This window comes from Cryptomeria japonica, chromosome 11, assembly GCF_030272615.1.
Source record: "Cryptomeria japonica chromosome 11, Sugi_1.0, whole genome shotgun sequence".
Taxonomy (NCBI): domain Eukaryota; kingdom Viridiplantae; phylum Streptophyta; class Pinopsida; order Cupressales; family Cupressaceae; genus Cryptomeria; species Cryptomeria japonica.
In genome coordinates, this window is record NC_081415.1 from 280,590,905 (window position 1) to 280,603,809 (window position 12,905).

Below are 12,905 nucleotides of genomic sequence, written 5' to 3' on the forward strand. Positions count from 1 at the left end.
AAATAAATTTAACATTTACTAGGGAAAACCTATTTAATAATAAGCTTGAGAATAACCACATTATTGATAAACCAACTAATTCTTCCATTCAAAGTAACATAAATTTTATCTTTAATTATATTCTACAAATGATAACTTTAAATATAAATCCTAATAATTGAAAGCTATTTAATTACTTGAAATTAAATTAAATTATCAAATAATTATACTTTTGGAGATGAATTTAATACTTACTTGTTTGAAGGGGAAAAATATTCAACAATAAGCTTCAAAATAACCACATTATTTTTAATTACTAATTGTTTTGGAAAGGAGACTTGAAAAGAGTTTAAACAATTGCTAGTTAACCAATGTAAATAATACTTACTCTCCTAATAAACAATTCTAATCAATCTACTTCTAGTTATTCTTGGGTTATTACCAAATCCTTTACCTAATTATGAGGGGATAAACTAACTATTCCTTCCACTTGAAGTAGCATTGACTTTATTTTAATTATTTCCTACAAATGATAACCATATCAATTTTTCAATCCTTAGAAGAGAGATAATGCTTTCTCCTAAAATTTCTTCTATTATATTATTGTTTAATTTTTCTAGGTGATCATGGGTTAGGTTCCTTGAAACTTGTCGCCTGATTAGGATAGAATCCAAAAAAAATCTAGAGCAACCAAGTCTAACTTTTAATCAACTTCCCAACTAAGTTTCACTACAAACAAAAGTTGAGTATTCAATTTGAATTTTGACCAAATAAGTCAATTTTAATAGTCTCATGTAAAAATATTTTGGATATTGTTTCATTTCCATTTGGTAAAACTATTTGGTTTTCAAAAAAAGTTTCTCTTTGAATCCTAACTATACTAATGTTCTTACAAAATAGATTATATCAATGTGAAAATTTAATTATTCAATTCATCACCATATTTAATTGTTAATTATGTTCATCAATACTAATTTTTTTACAATGTAAATGTAACTTCTCCTTCTACTAGTCTTATGAGCCTTAAAAGCTAGAAGATACAATTATACAAATTTTAGCTATTAATAGATTTGACTATTCATGATAGCCTTGTTTTATCTATATCTTGGAATCTAACTTTACGTAAAGAGATAATCAAATATTTGACTTTTGAATTGAATAAATCTTCAAACTAAACATTAGTTCATATTACTTGAATTACTTAAAAGGGTAACTATGTATCTAAACACGTTTACTTGGGAGGTACATTCGTTTTAACCTTTAATACTTGCACTAATTTGAAGTATACAAAATAATTTATTTTTATTGATGTCTAATAAGGGAATTAAATATTTAAAAAGTATTGAATGTCTTGAAGGGAATCTATTTACTTTTAGAATTTATTGGGGTTAACTAGTGATCCTTGATGAAAAAGAACCAATACTTGGAAAATTTTCATTTATTTCAATTTGAGCAAAAGCTTTCCAAGGTGCATCATGGATGCAATATCATTTTCTCATTCTTTGTTTTCTTATATCAAGCTTATTTATTATATTTACATCCTAAGAAGAATTAATTCAAGGTAATAGATCTCTTAGTATTTGATTATCCATTTAAATCTATTGTGTTAATTGTCCATCTGATCCATTGATAAATAAATCTATTATAATCCAAAAGGATTATTTTCTTGTCATGAATAGATGATAACCTCTTAAGGAAAAGTATGTTTGAGAAAAAGGTTTAAATTTTCTATTCTATTGAGGACCCAAAATAACTCTAATTAATTAATTTGCTTTTCTTGATATTTTAATAATCAATTACATCAAACTTAATCTAATATTGTTTGAAAATATAATGTGATCCTTTGTGAATGTGATCCTCTATGAACACAATCCTCTCAAACCCTAAGCCGAGAGGCTGCGAGGGTCGGTGGCAGGGCTGCAGGCAGCCATCACAAGAGGACATGAAGTAGTAGTGAGGATCAGTGACAGGGCTGTAGGCAACCATCACAAGAGGACGTGAAGCGGCAGTGAGGATCGGTGGTGGTGATGGGAGTTATAGGATGGAAACCCTAGCTACTACTACTGGCTTGGTCCCAAACCAAGATACATCGATAGATATCTCCATCCAAGCTTGCCAAAATGAATCCCCTTCATTCTGTGATCAGAGATTATGGTGGGAAATGGTGACGGCTAACCATATTTAGAAGTCATGGGATATGGAGTTTAGAAGGAGCTCATATAAGCCGCCATCAAGTGCTTCATGCCTAGTATCGATGTTGGAAGTATTACCATGCATTCTTCTTCATGATCATGCATGGTGAGAGGAAGTTGAGCATTGAGTAACTCAGAGTGATGCAGTGAAACATGCAACCAGGATTACTAGGACCTGGACCTATGGGAGTTAGGCTGGCTACATGGCAGCTACATGATGATATATTAAAGAATAGATGCTCTTTTGATGGAGTCCAGTAGTTTCTAGGCAGGCTTCAAGATAAGGGGAGAGAAAGAAGATTCCTACGACATTGGTTTGCATGCCGACTAGATCGAACACCACAACCCCTGTTTGACATTTATGAGGGGACACTACCATTCTCACATCATTTTCTATCTGAATCATAGGCTAATCCTACTAATCTTCCATCATATGTGACTTGGCCAAACAATACCCAGTTGATAAACCCCAAATTTCTTTCAACCCCAAACAATCTCCCAATAAACAACTTGCGCCAAGGAGCACCCTTCAAACCAAAACAAATTACATAGAGCTGGAGAAAGAAAAATCCTTGCACATTACTTTCCAATCCACAAGCACAAAACTCAGATGAAAAAGGTAATGGGAAATGTCTAAATGATACAACTAAAGAGGGTAGTCTAGCTCTAGTCTTGCCAAAGAACAAGATTGCTGCTAATATTGGAAAATCAGGAAAATCTGAAGGTGTGTATAAGATCATTTTGTCAGACCACCTTATTCAGCCTCAAATAGATCTACTATGTTCCACAACCCTCATTGGTAAACTTCATTCTACTATTTCCTTTATGCAACTGTCATTTTGGGCTAAGCAAAATTGGCTCGGCTTGAAGGATATTTTTTTGATGGATAAGCAGTCTCTCTTTTTTATTGCCATTTTTTATTCTAAAGAACATAGAAATTATGTTCATAGATATAAGGGATGGTTATGTAAGGGTATTAGTATTATCACTTTGGGTGGGCTCTAAATTTTAGCCTGGATTCAATTCCCCCTCTTTTCATGCCTTTTTGGATTACTCTCCCAGGGCTTTCACTTGAATATCGTGATCCAGATATTATGGAAATTTTGGCTAACCAAATGGCTATTTTTATCAAACATGATCTTATCCCATATAAACTTTCCCATTTAACCATCAGGGTATGCTTATTTCTAAACCTCACAAAGCCACTTCCCAAGTCCATTATAATGACTTCCTCCATAGGGAAATAGAATCAAGACATTTGCATACAGGGTACTAGAGATATTGATAACCATATAGATAAATTGAGTCATTTTAATTCGTAGTGTCAAGGTTCGGGCATTGATGCTGTTAGGGTCTGCAAGGATTTTGTGATTGATTACCATAAATGCTCCTTTTATCAATCTGTTCCATCTCCTCTTTCTACACCAAATGGGATAGCAAGTGTAACTGACTCAATAGAGAGCTTCATACCTCTAAACAATGTTGATAATATTGCAAGACCTTTCTAGGGTGTTCATATTCAGGATGTTCCTCCTCTCTCTTTGATTCCTTCTCAGTCCTTTTTGGGCTCTATGACTAATGCTTTACTTCTAGTAGAAAAAAGAACAAATCCCTCCAATTTGAAGAAATTTCCTCACTATCAAGTTGCTATTTCTAGTTTAAGTTCTCTACAAAAATTTTGGGGGAGATACAAGAAAGTATCTTTTAAGATCCACTTCTCTTCAATCCTAGTTGATTGTTTGTATAAGAAAATATTTTCTTCCTCTCTCTTTAGGCAGCCCACTTCTTCTAATTTGAGTCAAACTTCTATGGGAAACTCAGATACTGAACTCCAGGAACTCTATATATCACAGAATACAAAGGTCAACCTGATTCAGAGTTTGATGTTTAATTGCCAACCTTTCCATGTGATTCAACATAGTCCTCCCATTGTTGGATACTCCAAATATTGAATTAATGGCACATGATATCCTTATCTATGTTGCTTCAAACTTGATAGATGAAATTGCTCTTGAGGAAATTTCAAAAATTTAGGGTGTCCCTGCTATTTATGCTATGCCTCTTGTTCTCAATACTTCACCACCCATTTCCTCATCCTTACTAGAATCTAGTCATGTTGAACACCTTGTGGTTGAAGATAATTCATATCAGCCCTTTCAGCCTTCCACACAGCTTGACATTGATTTTTCTCAACATCTCTCTTGTTCAACAATTTCTTCATCTCCTCTGTTATATAAAACACCTAAAAAAAGAGGTCGAAAGACAAAGATTCTTAAAACCTAAGAAGAGATTGTAGTAGGTATCGAGGCTACAATTGTAGATAAGTTTTCAGCCCACACAAGACTGAGAAGAACATGTTGTTCTTCTCAGATGCAATGAGGATCTTATCTTGGAATGCCAGAGGTTTGAATGCCTCTGACAAGAGGGGGCAGATCAAGCAACAACTGGATTCCTCCCAAGAAGACATCATTTTATTACAAGAAATAAAGCTTTCAGATGAAGCCTCTCAAAAGATTTTTAAAAAATGGACTTTATGGGATTTCATACATATTCCTATAGTAGGAGCTTCTGGTGGTATTCTGACCTTGTGGAATACCAGGACAATCAAAGCAAAAACTTTGAGCCAAGGGACAAATTGGCATCTTATTCTTATTGAAAATTTTGATTTATCCTTTGTTCTCTTTAATATCTATGGCCCAAAGCTCCTCAAGAGAAACATGCACTTTGGAATGCTATAACTTGTCAGATCCAACAACAGGGAGTTTAGAAAATCATCTTAGGAGGTAATTTTAATGCCATCTTGTCTCAGGATGAGAAATAGGGAGACAATCCTACAATGTCTAAGGTGATTGAATACTTTAGATCTTTCATGTTTGATAATGCCCTTTCTGACATTTCACCTTCTAATGGTCAATTTACATGGACAAACCGGAGAACTTCCCTTCAAATTGCAAGTAGATTGAATAGGTTTTTCACTTCATATGAATGGATCCTTCAAAAATATACTTTCAGCTCTAAAATTTTGTTGTTCTCCAGGTTTGACCATTTTCCTATTGAATTATGCCTAGATAAACATGAAGTTTCTCATCATAGATCTTCTTTTAAGTTTGAAATAATGTGGTTTCGACACCCACATTTTCATTCTCTGCTTCGTCAATGGTGGGTGAGTGCCCCCTTTTGCAGGGGGAACAAAATGTTTCAACTTTATATGAAAATGCAGTTTGTAAAAACAAATATCAAAGTCTGGAATAGGGAAGTTTTCAAAAATATCTTTGCAAAAAAAAAAAGGTAGAGAAGGAATTAAAGGACGTCAATGAACTTATCTTTTCTACTGGGATTAATCCAAAAAATTTCTCAAAGCAGAAGCATTTACAAAGATACTAGGAAGAATTATGCTCTAGAGAGGAGGAATATTGGAGATAAAAATCAAGGGAATTGTGGCTAAAAGGAGATAAAAATACTAAATTCTTCCAGGCATCTGCAAAGATTAAGCAAGCTACATCTACTATCTTTTCTATAAATGCCTCTTCTTTGGGGGAAAAATTAACTAATGAACAATAAATTAGGGAAGATGGTGAACTCTTCTATAAAAATCTTCTTGCTCCCTCCCCTCCTTTTGTTCCTAAGGAATCTAGTGTCGACATATTGTTAGACTCCATTCCTTGTTTGATTTCACAACGTGATAATGATTAATTGATACAATCTTTCTCTTGCTGAATTACAAGAGGTGGTATTTTCGATGGCTCCTGACAATTCTTCAAGACCTGATGGTTTCACCATACTATTCTTTCAAAAGTGTTGGGACATTTTAGGATTTTATCTTTTAATGGCTTTGGAGGAGTCAAGACAGAAAGCTTTTATTCTCAAGAACTTTAATTTAACCCATCTTGCTCTTATCCCCAAATCCAATAACCCTCAATCTTTTGCAGATTTTAGGCCTATCTCCTTGTGTAATTCAGTGTACAATATTTTCACAAAAGCTATCTATCTCTGGTTAAAATCCTTGATACCTAAAGTAATATCTCTTCAACAAGTAGGTTTTGTTCCTAGCAGGGAAACATAAGAAGGTGTGCTTGTGGCCCATGAAGTTCTACACTCAATTAACTCTTCACAATCCCCTTCTTTTATAGCTAAATTAGATATGTTGAAAGCATATGATAAAGTATGTTGGTCCTTTCTTTTGAGAGTTCTTAAAAAGTTTGGTTTTTCAGATAAGTGGTGCAAATGGATCAAAAATTGCCTCTCTGGGGCACATTTTTCAGTTATTGTTAATGGTAATCCTTCTGGTTTTTTTCAAGCCACCCAAGGGGTTCAACAAGGTGACCCACTATAGCCTTTTCTCTTCATTATCATGGTAGAATCTTTTAGCATATTGGTCAATAAGCGGTTGAGTCTAGGTTTTTGGAAGGGGGTATGCATCCCTAATACCTCAATTTCTATCACCCACACTTTATTTGGAGATGATACACTTTTATTTGGTTGTTCCAATATACAAGAACCAAGGCATATTAAGAAAATATTGGACATATATACTTCTGGATCTAGATAGAAAACCAGTGCGCAGAAATCTAAACTATTCATATTCAATACTTCTAAAATGGTATCTAACAACATTATCCAGACATTGGGCTTTCTAGTGGATTCTCTTCCATCATCTCACTTGGGTATCCATTTCTTTATGGGAGTAGGGAAACCTTCTTTTTGGAATTTTGTGATTGACAGATTAAAAAGAAAAATTTCTGTGTGGAAAGCTAGATGGTTATCTCTGTTAGGCAGAATCCTTCTTGTCAAAATTGTTCTGGCTACAATTCCAAACTACTACATTGCAGTCCTTCAAGCCCCGAAATCTATTGTCTCTCATATCGATAAAATTATTTAGAATTTTATTTGGAAAGGTAATCTTTTAGAAGATAAAAAGATATCGCTTGTGTCTCTCAACAAAATGACTCTAAGAAAATCTATGACCGGGATGGGTCTACACGATCTTTCAAAAAGGAATAAGGCCTTTGGGGGAAAGCTAGTTTGGAATATGTATGAAAAACCACATGCTTTGTGGTGTCAAATTATGCAAGCAAAGTATTTAGATACTCCTACCCCTTGATGTATATTTACTATCCTTGATCCTCCATCAAGGTCTGCAGTTTGGAACTTCATGATGGACTCTAGGAATGTGATTACTAGATACTTATCATGGCAAATACATAGTGGCAAAGAAGTCAACTTTTGGCATGATTCATGGAGTGGTCTCCCCCCTATTAATCTTGAGGAGTCCCTAGTGGATGTGATCCCTATTTTAGGCTCATTGGGGTTGTCACCTTTATGATTACGTAGATGATCTTGAGAAGCCTTCAAATCATGTCATTTGGAAGAAGTTAGCTCTACTCCCAATCTCCCGAAGTCAAAAGGTAAAATTTTCTTTAATTCTCAAGAACCGCATTATCTTTATCTCTAATGGTTTGGACAAATTGATATGGTGCCCTGCGAAGAATAGAAAGTACTCTATCAAGGAAGGGTATAAGAAAATTCATCAAATGTCTATTCAATCCTATTCACAAAGAGCCTACAATTTTTGCTGGAACAACAGTGTTCTTCCCAAGGCAGGGATGTTTTCTTGGCTTGCTCTAAATAAGAGAATACTCACCAATGAGAGACTTGTTAAATTGAATATTACACATCCATTTGCTTGTGTACTTTGTGTTGAACACAGTGAAACATTAGATCATCTCCTCCTCCAATATTATTTTGCTCACTCTTGTTGGATGTTTGTGCTTGATAAGCTTTCCTTTAGCACCCCTCTTCTAGCTAATGTATGGGATTTATTCCAATCATAGCCAACCTTATACTCGTCCTCTCTTTTTGCATGTATTTGGAAAGTGATCCCATCCATAGTAGTATGGTCACTTTGGTAGGAAAGAAATAAGCATATTTTTAGAAAGCAAACATCTCCTCTTTCTGATGTTTTCAATTATATTAAAAAATTAGTATCAGAACTGGTTAATGCTCATATTTCAAATCAGTTCAATTTAAATAGGGAATTTACTTCTTAGGATGGTCAAGTTATTAATTTCTAGAAGGGCATCTTTATTCCTGTATCACCTTTGTCTTCCGATAATGAGAATTAGTAAATTTGATAGAAATAAAGTGAAATGGTGTCCTCCAGATTCAATGCATTTCAAATTAAATTTTGATGGCTCCTCTAAAGGGAACCCAGGTGATGCAGGGATAGGAGTATGCATAAGTGATCACACAGGTTGTGTTTTTGCTTTGAAATCTGCTTTTATTCCATTGGGTACTAACAACTTTGCAGAGGCATATGCTTTACATGAAGGTATTCTACTAGTAAAAAAACTAAACATCTCTTATATTCACATTGAAGGCAATTCAACTATTATTATCAAAGCTTGCATAAAGAGAAATATTAATAATTGGCAGATAAGATATTTACTTGAAAAAGCATGGACACTAATTGATACATTTACAAACTTTACCATTTCACATGTGTATAGAGAAGGGAGCCAGGTTGCAGATCATTAGGCAAATATGGGAAGTTCCAAGGAGGAACTTAATATGATGGGTCTGAATTGTGATTCCGATTCTTATCCAATTCTTAAGGGGAAAATTTTAGAGGATATGGGTATAGGATAATATTACATATAGCTATGTAGTGGTCTTTTTCATAATGATATAAATTAGTATGTGTGGTTTTATAAGTGCAAGGTCCTATGGTTTTGCTGTATCTATATATTGTGAAGGGATGTTGATTTGAGAAGTGTGCTAGATTGTAAGTTGGATAAATGCATAAGTGAGACAGATTGTGAACTGCTATGTAAATGTGTACAACTCTCATGATGTTTTGGTTCGGACTGCATCTTTTTCAATATATTCCAGAAAGCATTCGATATTGGGGGATATTTTATGGCACTCGGTATTCTGGACATTATAAGATATTGTATTATTTGGCATATTTGAGATTTAAATCTCACAACCTTTCTATGTATTGTAGATCAAGGATCGAAGTTTTTCTTACTGGTTCTTTTCTCCGAGAGCTCTTTGAATCAGCTTTATATAATAAAATATATTAAGTGGCATTACCACCTTTTTCAAAAAAACTAAAAAAATAATCAATTACATCATTTTATTAAGATGAATCTCTTCCATAACCTTAAAATTAATAATTATAATAATGTAACACTTTATAAAATAAATAATTTTGATATTATTTTTAATTTCTTTTAAAATATTTGTATAAATTAATTTTAATAATGCAATTAAATTTTGATTAATTATAAAACTTAAAATATAAATTAGTTTTTAATAAATTTTAAATTATTTAAAAACCCACTTAAAATATTAAAAATAATTTAAAACCCCTTTTTAAATTTACAATTTAAATAAAAGACAATAATTAAATAAAACTAATAATAAAGAGGGGTTTCATGGGCCCCACCCCTCTGTGGGTCTTGCCTACCTGTGCGGGCCAGGGGGTGGGGCGGTTACAACCCCTCCTCCCGCTAAAACATAAGTTTGAATTTTATTTTTTTAATCAATTAATCGTTATTTTATTTATTTAGAATTTATAATTATTATTATTTAAAATAATTTTCTATCTAAATTAATTAATTATATATATATATATAAAATCTATTGATATATTATATATTCTATTTTTTTTTTTTTTTTTTTTTTTAAAACTTTAGATTGTAAGAAATGGGATTTTCTTTTCAAAAATTGAATTTAAATAATACATAAATTTATAATTATAGATTTTTGAAAAAAAAAATCTATATAATTGTTCAAAAGGAAAATGTACACTTTTATTTGACAAATGTAAACAAAACATATAGATTTTATTTTTTTTCCTATCAAAATCTGAGATAGGAAGAATTTTTTTTTTTAAGAAAGCTACTAATTTATCAAATCCATTTGTACATGCACACATATCAAACCTAAAACAAACAAGGGTACATGCAAGTATTTTTCCTTTATCAAAATCTAAAAACCATGAATGAGGAATAGAAAATCTATATTACTAAACCCTCCCATTTTCTGAATTGAACAAAATCACAAAATCCTTTCTCCTTTAAACTACATAAATTTACTTTTTCCATAAAAGAAAACAACATGCATACAATAAAAATCCCAACCCTTCTTTTCTTTTTTTTTGAAAAAAGACAAGCAAATATGAAAAGAGGGAACCTGAATATGAATGAAGAACCTTGTTGATGAATCACCTCTTGATTCCCAGCTATCCTTCCCCAATCCTTTCTTTGTAGCTTGGTGAAGATCTTCCCAAAACCTCGAAGCAAAAAATCCTGCAATGTTTCTATAAAATTCCTCCTACAACTAACATGAATTTGAGACTCATTTTCATAAGAACTTCAAGGACAATTTTTATCACAAAACCCTTGAACTCTCCCTTTTGAAAATATAGAATTCAATATATAGAAAAGAGAGTCGTTTTCCCACTACAAAAGAAATAATTGATTTAGAGATTTTTTTCCTAAAATAATCTCATGCAAAAATGATTATTGTCATAGTGGGGGTTACATGCAAAAAATTGAATTTGATAGTCTCTTCTAGAACCTTCTCATTTCCTCCTACAACATGTGCTAAATAACATATTGAGAAAATAAGTAATTTCTAAATTAATTTCATGCAAAATGATTGTTGTCATAGTGGGGGTTACATGCAAAAATTTAAATTTGAGATTCTCTTCTAGAATCTTCTCTTTTTCTCCTACAACATGTGCTCATTTAATATATTGATTAAATAAGTGATTTCCAGATAGATTTATGACCTCAAGAGTGTGTCACCACTATTTAATTATTATTATTTTATTTAAAATAGTTTCAATTTCCATTCTATTTATCATTTCTAAACTAACTTTACTCATGAAATTCATAACAATAATAATAAGCATAGTTGTAGTAGCAGTAATAATAATAATAATAATAATAATAGATGCTTAAATTTGGCTAATTAATTTAGTCAAATTTATTCCCTTTAACCATTTAATTAATTGAATATCTTAATTAATTAAGCTCATCCCTTGAGTTAATTAATCTAATTAATTAATTATCCTTGCTCTCCACGCTTTTGATTAGTTACTTTAATTAATTAAATACCCCCTTACCAAACACCTGGATTAATTAATTTAATTAATTAATTAAGCTCAAATTTCTATTTGAGCACATCTCCTACCATTTAATCAACTAACATAACCCCCCATCTAACCTACCCCCTATCCTTACCCTTGGGTTTAAACCACCCATATCCTCCCAAACCAACCTTATCCTATCCCTTCTAACCTCCCACACATGTGTGCACATCCTAACCAATTCCTAATTTTGGGGAAAATATCCTAATTTGGGTGGCCTTTTCCATAATAGACATGTGTCCCTAAGAACACATGTTACTCTTCCTATTTTTGGGTGGCTTTGCCCAAAATAGACATGTGTCTTCATGGACACATGTCATGTTGGCATTTCAATAGAAGGAGATTGTTGATATTCATTAAGGATATTGAGAAGGTTGTTGAAGATTATTTGATATAACTGAAAAAGGACGATAACTATCTTTATAACATTATTTTGTCATTGATGTCAAGAAATTGATTTTCTGATTTAGTATGATGTTTCCATATCTTAAGAAGTATGTTCTGATGAGTATTAAGTGGTCAGTAAGTGACACAAAAAGAATGTGATGAGAAAGGGGAGAAATAAGTTATTCAATGGGCAACTATTACTGAGTTAGATAATGATGAGAACATGATGTTTAGATTGTTTTGATATCCTACACATGTTGTTGATTGTAAGGTTAATACTATACTATGTCAATGAGCCAAGAACCTAGTCGGTAAACCCTAAGGTTATCGATATCAGTTAATGAAGGCGGAATGTATACCAAGTAAAGTTTAGTATTTATCGAGTTGCAACCGAGTTATGACAGATCACATTGGATGGATAAAAGCATTATTTAATGAAGGATGCTGATGAGTTGGAGATGTATAAATGATTGGTATGCCGCACATGAAGTTTGTTAAGGATCTATGGCAATGGAAGATCGGCAGGAAGATCTACAGCTCAGATTGAACCACAATAACCTTGTGCAAGCTCCAAGAAAGGAATGCAAGTCCCAAGGTGAGGTAAAAAATTTTTAGATCAAAGGATACATTGAACCTAGTCAAGATTGAAGATTTGATGGCTACGATTGATCATGGGAAATGTGATCAAGGAGATTCAGCGGTTAGCAATTGTTTATAAATAAGAAATTTTTGATGAATAATGTATGCGGGCAAGTGTAAGTATAGGGATGCTACATAGTGATTACCGAGCACAGAAGCTTGAAGACCTATTTGGATAACAAAGTAGGGAGCCCAGCAGAGGGACAAGATAAGTCCTATGACAAGATTGTTTTGAGCAAAATAGAATCTGCTTTAGCATTTTAGATGTGAAGTTGCAGATATATTTTTATTACTATTATTTTGTAAGTGACTAGAAAATCTCTTAATTGAGTGGACTTAACAGTCTTATTTGTAAACCCTCTAGCAAGGTAACATTCTAAATGAGTGTTTGAAATCCTTTGACAAGGTCACTTGTAACAAAGTGAAGATCCTAACAGATCTAAGGGAAATCTCTTAACCAGGTCACATCTAGCAATGTGTTTGTAATCTTTAACAAGATTTTCTTTTAACCGAGCATACTCTAAAAGAGTATATTTCTTAGTGGGTCCAAA